We start from the raw sequence: 14,651 nt of genomic DNA on the forward strand, positions 1-14,651 counted from the left end.
TTATTTAAAGACAACCCCCGACACTGGACTCAAAGCGAGTGTTTGGTGTAACTAAATTTTAGAGGCATAGATATTTAAAGAAAAAATATAATTCAAGGAAAAAATTCTTTTATCCTGAAATTTCAAATTTTCCAACAAAACTGGAAAACCCTAATTTTGGGGCTTGGATGAGCCATTTTACCGATCAATATTTTTTTGATCTCCTAATGTTTTTTTCGGACCAATGGAATTTTTGTTTTCATGAATCCTGAATCCAATCTAATTAGTCTTTCGAAGAGTGGGGAAAGGTGACATGATACTACAGAATACTGACCATCAGACTACAGACAGACACAAGTCCACAAATTAAAAAACCCCAAACTAACGAACCCCAAACCCACAAGTTCCATATCCGCAAACGTGCAAACCCCAAACTTACAAACCTGCGAACCCTAAACTCACAAAAGCCCTAAACCCTAAATCTACACAAAAACACAAACCCACTAACCTCCCAACCCAGAAGCTCCATATTTATAAACGACAAACACCAAACCAACAATCCCAAACACTAGAACACCAAACCCACAAACCCACAAACCCCAAGCTAACAAGCGCCAAGCCCATTAACCTCAAATTATACCAATTTCTTAATTAATAGTATAAGATGTGAAGTGATTGGGTTTGTGGAATTGAATCTTGTATCTAATCTAATTAGTCTTACAAAAAGTGGGGAAAGGTTACATGATACTACAGACTACTGACCATCAGACTACAGACAGACTGACAGAGACTTTCATAAAAATAAAGTTTTCTCACTTAGGAGGTCTCAACATTTTGAGACCTGATGAAAAATGACGAAGTCCAATTTTATATAAAACTTGTCCCTGTCACCATAGAAAGGAATCTTCTTTGTTACATTTTATGCCAGTTGCAATCTTCCATCTACTGAATTTTTCCTTTATAAAGAAAGCGCTACTTCTACAAAGAAAGTGCACTTGGCATTTACGTCGGTAATAATTTTACATCCTGCAATACAACCCAAGTTACTCATCACCAATTGCTTTTCTCCTAGGTAGCTGAATAGAGAATCCTTGGATAACGACTCTGTAACGTGTGATAAGTACTCTGGATTCGATTGTGCGCTTCTTTAAGCACCTATAAAGGCACTCGAATGGGCGAATAGAAACTTTCATTATTTGAACGACTTTGATAAAACAGTCATACACAGCCCTTGAGCAAAAACGAGAGATGCGTGTCACGAACATTTTCTTGGACGAGCTTTCCTTAAATCCTGGCTGCTACCGGAAGAGCAAAGTGCAACGAGGTCGGGCGCCACGTGAAACTGAATGTTGTGATATAACCATTTGCGATTCAAAATCGAAGCTCAAATAGTGCTCCAACTCTTTATGATAATTTTTTTTTTACTCTATTACTTTCCTCTTTCAGGATTATGAATTTAATAATGCAGTTAGATAATTGCTTGAGCGGCTTTGTAAGCTTGAGTTAACTAAGAGAGTAACTTCATTTCAATTAAAAATAATTATTTTAATTTAGCTAGAAATTATTCACGTACAATAGGAACGCCCGTTACCAACATATCTTAAATAATATCTTAAATACGCCTACTAAGAATGTGCCCTTGAAACATTATTTGACCACGCCCTCTGAAAACACGACTACTAGTGACTTAAGATATTATTTAAGATATGTTGGTAACGGGCGTTCCTATTGTACGTGAATAATTTCTAGCTAAATTAAAATAATTATTTTTAATTGAAACGAAGTTACTCTCTTAGTTAACTCAAGCTTACAAAGCCGCTCAAGCAATTATCTAACTGCATTATTAAATTCATAATCCTGAAAGAGGAAAGTAATAGACTAAAAAAAAAATTATCATAAAGAGTTGGAGCACTATTTGAGCTTCGATTTTGAATCGCAAATGGTTATATCACAACATTCAGTTTCACGTGGCGCCCGACCTCGTTGCACTTTACGACTACTAGCAACGCACCTTAGACACTCATATTGACTACGCTCTGCGGCAAGAAACTTCAAAAAGATTCATTGACCTTGAACATTACTTGACCACGATTTGCCAGCGATTTCGATAAAAACAATATAGCGATGAAGAAATTTCTTCCTCAGATTATTATTGTTAATATGAAAAAACAAATTTAATAAACAAATTTAAATCAGCCATTTTTTTATAGAAACATTCATTTTTTCATGTCAGTTTTTAAAATTATTTATTAATTTAGTTATTAAATTCTTATGATTTATGTAAAAAAAATTGATAAACAAATGCATTATTCGAGCATTTGCTGGCAGGAAAATTCGTTATTTTTTAATATCAGTCCTTTCAACTGGAAACTCCATGACGATTTTGGCAACATTCATAAATAGTTGATATATTTTTTAATTTTATAAACAAATTTATTAAAGAAAAGCATAGATGGGTCATTTGTCAGGAGAACATTTTTTTACGTCTTTTTAAGTCATATTACAAGCAATTTGGATAAAAACAATAAAGTGATTAAAAAATTTCTTCTCAAGATTTTTATTGTTAATATAAACAAATTTAACCAACAAATACAATGATTTTATGTAAACGAATTTGATTTAAAAAATGCATTATTCAAGCATTTGTTGGCAGAAAAATTTATTTTTTTTAATGCTAGTCCTTTTAGTTGGGAACTTTATGATAATTTTAGTAACATTCATAACTAGTTAATAAATTTTATGATTTTTTAAAACGGATTTAATAAACATATACATTATTGTGGAATCTGTCGACGAAAAAAAAATTGTTTTTAATGTGAGACTTTTTAATTAGGAACTTTATGAAGTTATGAAGGTTATGAATGTTATGAAGGTTATGAAGTTCCCAACTCAAAAGAACTAGTTTTGAGAAAAACGAACTTTTATACAGAAAAATTCCTGAATAATTCATTTGTTTATTAAATTCGTTTTGCAAAACGTGTGAGATTGATAAAAAAATTTAATATTTTTAAAATTATCATAAATTTCATAATCAAAGAAAATTACATCGAAAGAAACGATTTTTTTTGGTTGAAAAATGGCTGATTAATACCTTCGTTTATTAAATTTTTTTTCATATTAACAGTAATCATCTGAAGAAAAAATTTTTGCAATATTATATTGTTTTTATCCAAATTACTTATGATATAACTTCAGAAAAACGTAAAATTATGATAAATCGTAGAAAACGCTCTTTCAACAAATAATTTGTTTATCGATTTTTTTTGTTTATTATATAAAATTGGAATATTTTTAACTAATGTTACTCTATGAAGTTTAGAGGATTTCAACAATTTTCATGTTATTGGCGAGCACCGGGAACGTTTGTGAGCTGTACGTTATGTAGAACCAAAAAAGTAATTTTTGCACACTGTGAAGGCTGACCAATGAAGGAGTTTACCACTTATATTGCGTGATCTGTTCGAGTCCAAGTTCTACGAAAAATTCAAAGGTGATCTTCACAGATTTTAAGGAATTTAAATATTTGAGTATGTTTCAAAAGATTTCAAGGAATTTTCAAATGATTACAGTAATTTGATATGAGATTTTAAAGGATTTCATATATCTTAGGATATTTTAGTAGATTCCAAGTAATTTTCAACAGACTTGAATAATGTTGTATGAGATTTTTGAAGATTTCAAATATTTTACCGTATTTTCGAAATTTCAAGGAATTTTTTAGAGCTTCAAAAATTTGTAAGAGATTTCAAAAGATTTTAAAGGATTTCCAATATTTGAGGATATTTCAAAATATTTCAATGAATTTTCAATTCATTTTTATAGTTTAAAGGAATTTCAAATAATTTTAATGATTTTAGCAGGGTTATTTCAAAAATTCCACAGTACTTTAGAAATCTTCCAAAAATGTTAAGGTGTTTCGAAAAATTTTTAAGGTTTCGAAATATTTGAGAGTATTTTAAAAAGATCCAAGAAATTTGCCATTGATTTTTTTAAAGGATTTTAAATATTTGAGGATCTTTTAGAAAATTCCAAGGAATTTTCACGTAGTTTCAATTATTCAAAGCGATTTCAAAGAATTTTCACGATCTTTTTCATACTTTCTGGTTGAAAGTAGTACTGCTTTGTTAAATTTTTTTATGTTAAGAATTCATCAATTTAATTTGGAAAATTTGTTTTCGGACAATTTAACTATTTTGCAGAAAATTCTTTTTATCTTTCGTTAAAAATTAGTTGTTTCTAACTACAAATTTAACTATTCTATGTTTCGCAGAAAAATAATTATTTTAGTTGAAAGCTTAACTATTCCTATTGAAATTTATTCAACTAGGCATTAATATTAATATAATATTTTATAATTATAATATTAATATTAATATTATAGATAATAATAATAATATCCATATAAAACACACTAGGGTTGTCCAAAAATGCTTTGCAATATTTCTTTGCATGTTACAGGGCGAGGATCTCCCCCCCCCCATTTTATTTCAAATCCGAAAAAAATTTCAGAATTTCATTTTTTGATTTTGAAAAAATGTGACGGGAAAGTATGGAGGCCTGTAGAAAATATTGTCTGACGAAGAATTTCATTAATCGAAAATATCGGTTTGACATCCCTAACACACCCCCACAAAAACCTGAAAACTGCCCTTAAAACCAAAAATTTCAATTTTTCATGAAATCGACCTTTTAAACACGGCAATCTCGTATTTTTTTACTTAAAATTATTAATATTAATCTAGTGGAATATTATGATTATTGGTCAATTCATTTTCAATTAATTAAACCAATGGAATTTATTTTAATAATTTTTTTTCCAAAATTTTTTATTCACCCTAAAAATTATTACTATCAGTCTAGTGGAATAATTATTAAAATTGGTTTATGAATTTTTTACTATTTAAACAAATGGAATTTGTTTAATAAATGCTTTTTTATTCATTTTTTTCTTTAAGAATTATTACTATTGTTCTAGTGGAATATTTATCAACATTGGTTCAAGAATTTATTATTATTATTTAACAAAATGGAATTTGTTTAAACCATTTCTTTCGAATATCAGTTTTTTTCCAAAAATTATTACTATTAGTCCAGTGGAATATTTATTAACAATAGTTCATTAATTTTTAATTGTTCAAACAAACCAAATTTCTTTCAATTTTTTCCTTGAAAATTATTAATATTTTAATTATTACTGATAAATATTCCACTAGACCCACAGTAATACTTTTTATTTTTTTTAAATCGAAACGAAATTATTTAAACAAATTCCCTTTGTTTTGATAATTAAAAATTAATGAATAATGTTATTCAATATTCCACTGGACTAATAGTAATAATTTTAAAGGGGGGGGGGGAATAAATTTTCAAAAAAACTGTAGAAAATTCTATTTGTTAAAATAATTAAAAATTAATTAAACAATTATAACCAATATTCCACTAGAGCAATATTTATAATTTCAAGTAAAAAAACAATAGAATGCAGTGCTCAAAAAGTTGATTTCCTGAAAAATTGAAATTTTGTAAGGGTAGTTTTCAGATACTCTTGGGGGTGTGTTAGAGTTGTCAACCCCGTATATCTAATTCATGAAATTCTTTGTTGGATAATTCTCAACAGGCCCCCATACTTTTCCGTTAAATATTTTTAAACCCTAAAAAATTATTTAAAAAATTGTAAAAAGTGATTTTTGGTTCAAAATACGATTCCGTCTGAACATGTTGACCGATTCGGATGTTTTTTTTAAGTCGATAAAATTTTAAAGAAAGTTATTGAGCCTAATTTTTAATTTAGTTTCTGAATTTTTTTACAAATACATAAGTATGACGAGAAAAATGACAATTTTTACTATTCGACGTTCCCGGTGCTCGTCAATAATAGGAAAATTGTTTCAATTGCCGACATTTCATAGATATACATTATATAAGGATATTTTATCATGATAAAATTAATAAAACAAAATTATAAACAAATTATTTTTTTGAAAATGCGTTTTTTTATAATTTTGCATCATTTAATGATTTTTCAAGTTACATTTCAAAATATTTGAATGAAAATAATATTTTTATGAAAAAAATTTAATATTATAAAGAAACTAAATAAACAAATTCATTATTAAGGCATTTGTCGTCAGAAAAATTCGTTTTTTTCTATGTAAATTTTTTTAAATAAGGGGCCTCATGATACTTTAAGAAAAATGCATAATTTTTTTATAAATTTCATGATTTGAACCAAAATTTGATAAACAAATGCATTCTTTGGGGATTTGTCGACGAAAAAACTCATTTTTTCAATGTCAGTCCTTTTAATTGGGAACTTTACGATCATTTCAGTAAAGTTTATAATTGGTTAATTAATTTTATGTTTTCGTTCAACAAACTTAATTAAAAAATTCATTATTCGGGCATTTGTCAACGTAAAAACTCATTTTTTTTCAAAGTCAGTCCCTTTATTTCAGAAAAGAAGTTTTCTTTTTTAACGATCGCGGACTTACTTCGAAAAAACGAGCTTTACATCGGCAAATGCCCAAATAAATAATTTTTAAATTAAATTTGTTCAACAAAAAAAAAATCAATCAACTAATTATGAATGTTACGTAAATTACCGTAAAGTTTCCAATTCAAAGGACTGACAGTAAACAAAAACGAGTTTTTCCGTTGGCAAATGCCCAAATAATACATTTGTTTATTAAATTTGTTTTAAAAAATCATAAAATTTATGAACTAATTATGAATGTTGCTGTACTTAACACGAAGTTCTTGATTAAAAGGACTGACATCCAAAAGAAACGAATTTTTCATCAACAGATGCCCGAATAATGTATTTGTTCATTAAATTTGTTTTAAGAAAATAAGATTTATCAAATAGTAATGCATATTGCTTAAATTATCATGAAGACCCCAACTAAAAGTATAGAAATTAAAAAAAAATCCGTCTATAAGTGCTTGAATAATGCATTTGTTTAACAAAATCATAAAATTCATTAACAAATTATAAATTTTCTGTAATGATCTTGAGGTTCCTAATTTTAAAAAATTGACATAAAAAAAAACGAATTTCTCTGACAGCAAATGCCTGTATAATGCATTTGTTTATAATATTAATAAGAACAGTCTAAAGGAAAATTTTTGCATTAAAATATTGTTTTCATTCCAATTTCTTACAATATAACTTTAAAAAACGTTAAATTATTGAAAATTTGAGAAAACACATCTTCAAGAAATAATTTGTTTATAAAAAACATTTTTGTTGATTGTATTATGAAAGAATATCTTTATATAATGTGAATCTATGAAACCTTGGCGATTACAACAATTTTCCTATTATTGACGAACACCAGGAACGTCCAATAGTAAAAATTGTCATTTTTTTTCGTCATATTTATTTATTGATACAAATTTTTAAAAATAAATTAAAAATCAGGCTCAACAACTTTCTTTGAAATTTCATCAGCTTTAAAAAGAACATACAAATCGGTCCACATGTTCAGCCGGAATCGTAGTTTGAACCAAAAAATATACATTTTCCCACTGTGTGGCCGCTTGTTGTTGGCTGCCTACATCCGTCAACTAGACGAACTGGAGCAGGTGCAGTTATACAGTCGGCTATTGGGCGTCCATTAGCCGACTGACCAGTTAGTTGGCTAATCGACTCAGTCGGCTATCTGACTACAAAATACATTCTAAAGCGAAATTTTAGGTTCTTGAATCTAAGTTTGAGTAACAGGTATCAAACAAAGAGAATAGCGAATTTTTAAAAATATTTAATGGCCACATTGGATCCTTTATTATACAATTTTAAATCTGTACCTCAAATGCATTTTTCCGAATCATTTTCCATAAAGACGATTTATCGATTTACGTGTTCGCTTATTTGAATTTAAATACAAGGTTAATTTTCACTCGAGACTTTACACTTGACGCCATTATAGCAAAAGTATGTGTAGACGTTATTGCTTTGTCAGGCGCTTGCAATGGTTTCAAGTTTTAATTGATTACCTAAAGGATTTGCATCGCGTTAGCGAACTTTCTTTTCGCAGTAAAAATGAGAGTAATCCCTTTTATTAAATGAATTTCCTTATATTAAAAATTCTTTTCGTGAAAAAATAAAAATTGAAACAGTGTAACTTGACGGAGATTGTTTTTCACTCCAGTACGTAATATTTTTAATCCAATTATTAAAAAGTGCATTGAGCCATTTTCGATTAATTCTCGAAACATTTTAAGATTACTCGAAACAATTTAAAACTATTGATGTCGGCAAATCGTTGTTCATAATTGGATAAAGCTCTCGTTCTTTTTGCCATGAAAAAAAAGATTCTGTAAGCTCTATGCTCATGAAAAATGTAAGGCTATTGAAATAATATTTGTGATAATAATTCAAACGTACCTAAGCTGTTGGCTAAATTATCTCAATAATATTCACTAACCTTTAGAGGGCCGGAAATTTGGGAGGAAAATGGACCTCAGAAAATTTGGCCAAAAATTATCTTATATCATTGATTGATCATAGACAAAGTCTCGATCAGACGACTTTACTTTTTTTAAAAAGTCATTTTGTAAACAATTACGTTGTTAATTAACATTTATCCTTTATTGTAAAATAAACCAAAAGTCCTAAAGAAAAAGTGAAGATAGTTCTGGATTCTACTCGGCAATATCTCCAGGTGTTTAAATTTTTTTTAATTAATTATTTACACAATTATATTGTTTATAATTATTAACAATTTATTTAACAAATCTGGTACACAATTCATAGTTAGTAAGTGAAAAATAACATACGTTGAAGTATCATGAATGAAAAAAATTTTAAATAATGCAAAAAAGTTAGTTGAAACATTGTTTTTGCCCCTCTACGCACACAACTTCACGATATCCCATAGACAATATGGATTTGATTATTTATCCTTTATTACATAAAAAATAAAATTCCCAAAGGGAAAGTGAATATAGTTCTGGATTCTTCTGGACAATATCTCCAAGTGTTTAATTTTTTTTTTTATTCAATTAATTTCAAACAATTATATTGTTATAATGAAGAACAAATAATCAAATCCATATGCGCCATAGGATATCGTAAAGTTGTGTGCGTAGAGGGGAAAAAAATGTTTAAACTAACTTTTTTGCATTATTAAAATTTCTTTTCATTCATGATACTTCCAGGTATGTTATTTTTCACTTACTAACTCTGAATTGATTGCGAGAATTTTGGAATAAATTATTAAAAATTATAAACAATATAATTGTTTGAATAATTAGTTTTTAAAAAATGAGAAAAATCCCTGGAGATATCAACGAGAGGAATCCAGAACTATCTTCACTTTTTCTGTAGGACTTTTGGTGTTTTTTTAGAATGAAGTATAAATGTTAGTTAACAACGTAATTGTTTAAAAAATGACTTTTATAAAAAAGTGAAAAAAACCTAGAGATATGGCTCTGACGATTCCGGCGGTGCTTTTACTTTTTGCTACGACTATTATTCCATTTTTTTTCCAGTTCGAAATTTCAAATCTATACGCATAGCTAACTTCTGGATCGTTCGATCAGGAGGTGAGCCTATATATTGGCTTTGCGGTCCTGCACGGAACAGCCAATGTTAAAATTTTCGAATTCGAAAAAAATTGTTTTTTCAATAATATATAAGCTTTTTACATCATATAAACATTATATAGGGTGGTTATTCAAATTTAAGGGGTTGTTTTAGGGGTGTCGCACCCCCTTAGTCAGACAATTCAATTTTCGTGTATTTAGAAGTGCAAATATACGTTTTCAATGTACTTTTTGACGCTGAATCTAAATCTGACATAAAAAATACCGTGAAATTAAAAATAACCCTTCTAATGATGTGGAAACTAAAAACTACCCCTATGCTTAATTTAAAAAGGGGTAAAATTGGAAGAAGAGTTACAAAATAGTGAGGGGGGATGAACTTATTATTATATGAAATCATATAGAGTAAAATTGCATAATATTGTATCCTACAGTACCTTATTGCACCATATTGCATCACGCTGTATCATATTATATAATATTATGTGGTAATGTATCACATTGTATTGTATTGTATCATATTGTATCAAGTTGTATCATACTGTGCCATACTGCACCATATTGTATCATATTGAACAATGTAGTGTAAATTGTGTCACATTGTATAATGTAGAGCAATATTATGCCATTTTGTATGGTGTATCATATTGCATAATACAGTAAAATATTGTGCTATATTGCATCATGTATCATATTGTATGATATATTAATAACATTGTATAGTAGTATGCTATGATACTGTTTCGTATTTTATCATATTAGATCATATTGGATCATATAGTGTGGAATTGTGTAATATTGTAATATACAGTACCGTATTGTGCCATATTTCATCATGTTGTATCTTATTCTATCATACTGTAGGATAATGTATCAAATTTTATAGTATTGTATCGTATTATAACATACTGTATCATATTGTATCATGTAGTGTAAAATTGTATCATATTTTGTGTATTACAGTTTGTAATGTAATTTAGGTTTGTGCAACGTTCAAAACTTTAAAATGATGTTATGTCATATTTTATCATATCGAATCTTATATCATCATATTGTATCACATTTTATTATATTGTATGCTATTGTATCATATTGTGTTATACTGTATCGGATTGCATCATACCTTATGATATTGTTTGGTATTTTATCATATTGTGTCATATAGTATAAAATTGCATTTTACTGTATCACAAAGTACCTTGGTGTGGCATATTGCATCATGCTTTATCAAACTGCATCATATAATTTCATGGCATATCATATTATTTTTACTTTACTATAATACATCATATTGTATCATGCTGTATCATACAGTATGAAATTGTATCATAATGTATCATATTACAATATGTTATCAAAATGTATAAATTGTATCATATGATATTATTTCATACTGTATCACAATGGTCCATAGCGTAGCATATTGGATCACATTTTTCCATAGCATATGATATTGCATCATATTGTACATTATTGTTCCGTCTTTAAACATATTGTATAATATTGTATGATACTATGTGATAAACTGAATAATATTATATCATATTGTATCATATTGTTTCTTACTCTATAGGATTGCATCATATCGCATGATATTGTTTAGTATTTTATCATCTTGTATCATATTGTGTGATATAGTGTATAATTGTATCATATTGTACCATACAGTATGATGATGTGCTATATTGCACGACTTTTTATTATATTCCATCATATTATATGATATTTTGTCACATCGAATGGCATATTATCCCATTGCATCATACTGTATTACACTGCATTAAACTGTATTATATAATGTTATGGTACATTATATTGCTTTATTGTACTATATGACGTCATATTGTATCATATCATATTATACAGTGTGGAATTCTATCGTACTGTATCATATTCCATCATCTTTCATGAAATTGTATCACATTGTATGGAATTGTATAATATTATATGTAACTGCATCATAATTGATTTCACCATATTTTATGATCTTGATCCGTCTTTTATCATACTGTATATATTGGTTTATGTTGTATGATATGGTATGAAACTGTGTGTCATACTGCAACATAATGTATCATATTCCACCATATTATATTATATTGTATTATATTGTATACTATTTTATTGTATTGAGTCATATTGCATCAAACCGTATTAATTTGTGTCAAGTTGTATTATATTGTATTGCATTGCGACATATTATATCATATTCTTACACATTGTATAGTATTACATGATTTTGTATCATATTTTATCGTATTATATAATATTATATCACCTTAGATGAAATTGCATCATACTGTGTCGTACTGAATCATAAAATGTGATAATGTATCATATTGTTACACACTGTATAAGATTACATTGTATTGTATCATACAGTACCATATTGTATCGTATTGCATCATATTGTATCATATTCCATCATATTATATGGTGTTGCATTGTATTATATCATACTGTATCGTAGGGCACCATACTGTATCATATTGTTTAATAACGTATCATACTGTATCATATTGCATTACATGATGTAATGGTATATTATATTGTTTTTTTATTACTATATTACATTATGTTGTATCATGTAGTGTATAATTATATCATGATTTATCATATCTCATCATGATATATTATATTTTATCATATTTTATAATGTTGTATAATATTATATCATATGCTAGCATATTGGTCTATACCGTATCATATTGAATGGTATTGTTTTATAACGTCTCATATTGTTTCATATCGTATTATATTGCATCATATTGTATGATACTGTTCCGTCTTTTATTATATTGTATTATATTGTGTTATATTGTGTTATGTTGTGTTATGTTGTATCATATCGTATAATAATACTGTGTACCATATTGCATCATGTTGCACGATATTCCACTATATGATATTTTACCATATTTTATCATAATATATAATTTTGTATCATATTGAATTATAATGTATCGCGTTGCAGCATATTGTGTCATATTGTATTATATCAAATGACACTGTGTCATATTATTACATACTGTTTCGTATTGCATCATATTACAGCATACTGTACGTTAGAATTTCAGGTATTTAAATGAGATTAATATCAAATGTAATATCCTATTTAACGTCCAATAATCAAGTTAATGTAAAGAATTCCTGAAAATAAAACCAAGAATCTAAACACCAAATTTGGGCGAACACCACAAAATGTTCCTATTGCAATCTGAAAAAGACAACAAAGTTTTTCCTCCTAAAAAGTAAAAGAAAAAAATGTTCCCTTCTTCTGTCCAGAAATAAAAAAGGGGAAAGAAAAATGAAAAGGCAACCAACCAAATGCTCATCCTTCTCTTTTTTATTTCTTTCGTCTTTTTGTCTCATCACTCAGAAAAATATTTGTTTGAATCAAACAAATTTTGTTTGAATTAAATAAATTATTTCTTCTATATGGGGTCAAACAAATGTTTCTTTAATTCAAATAAATTTTTCGTTTGTCCTTATTTGTTTGGTTCCAATACGTTTTTGGTTTGATTAAATAAATGTCTTGTTTAAAATAATTAAAGTTCTTATTTAAATTAAATACATATTTTTTTCAATTCATAATAGACTTTGTTCAAGTGACAAGTAAATCTTTTTATTACACTTAACCTCAAAATTCAGCATTCTTTATAAAAATAATGTATGAGATCGATAATCTGTTTATTCCTAATCATAATTATCGTTATATAGGTAAAACCAGAAACACGTATTCATTCCGAAGCTTAATTCTGGTTAATTGTTAACTCTGTACTTCTCATTTCTGAATAAAACAATTATAAATTAGAATCGTTAAAAATGAACCAGAGTTAGAGATTTGAATTAAATGTATATATAAGAGCTCCTGCTTTTAATTATACAATGATAATTATAATAGAAAAAAAACATGATTGATGTCGTAAATCATCTTTATAAAGAAAGGAAGTCAGTATTGGAAAAGAATTACATTCGAAATCTTCAATTATATCTAAGGTTAACGCCCCAGTGGGCACAAAATTTGGCGACGTCATTACGACATCGTTACGACAACTTTACGACATCCTATGTCCATGTCGTTACAGTGTCTTTAGGATATCGTAAAGACATCGTCAGATGATACGACATATTTACCATATCGTAAAGATGACTAAACGACATTTATATCTTTACGACAACTTTACGACATCCTATGTCCATGTCGTTTAGTCATCTTTACGGTATGCTAAATATGTCGTATGATCTGACGATGTCTTTACGATATCGTAAAGACACTGTGACGATGTCGTAAGGACATCGCCAAATTTTGTGTCTACTGGGGCTCTAAAAATCAAGTAATTTCTAAACAAGAGATATTTCGTCCATTTTTCAATTAATTTAAGATTTTACAGTAAATTAGAACCTTCAGAATTATACTACACTGAAAAAATACAAATGCCATCAAATAAATCACATGAGAAATTTATTCAGATTCTAGGTTAGTTACTAAGGAAACATCGACAGCGCTTTTGCACGCCTAGCGGCATTTTGTAGTACTGCTTTGTACTGTATTTTTTGTTTGAATCAAACAAATATTTTTATGAATTCGAATAAACATATTTTAAACAAATGCATTGTTTAATAAAAGTATATATTTTGTTTAAATCAAACAAACTGCACTAAACAAATTATTTGTTTCAATAAATAAGATAAATAGTTTTCATTTCTTAAAATTAAATAAAACTTTTTTTAATTAAAGCAAAAAATTTGTCAGATTCAACTATATGGATTCAAACAAACATTTTTCTGAGTTATCATTTTCAAATCGCATTTTTCCTCTTTTTTATTTCTGGCCAGAAGGAGGGAAGGTTTTTTTCTTTCTTTTTTATGAGGAAGAAGTTTTTTGTCTTTCTGAGATTGCAATGGGAACATTTTGTGGTGTTTGTTCAAATTTGGTCGTTAGATTCTTGGTTTTATTTTCAGGAATTCTTCACATATGCCGTTCGTTAGTGTCTTATATTTTATGATATAGTGTAAAATTGTATAATATTGTATCATACAGTACTATATTTTGCCACATTGTATAATATTTTATCATATTCCATCATATTACATATTATTGTATCATATTATATCATAATGTA

This window comes from Belonocnema kinseyi, chromosome 1 (assembly GCF_010883055.1).
Source record: "Belonocnema kinseyi isolate 2016_QV_RU_SX_M_011 chromosome 1, B_treatae_v1, whole genome shotgun sequence".
Classification (NCBI taxonomy): Eukaryota; Metazoa; Arthropoda; class Insecta; order Hymenoptera; family Cynipidae; genus Belonocnema; species Belonocnema kinseyi.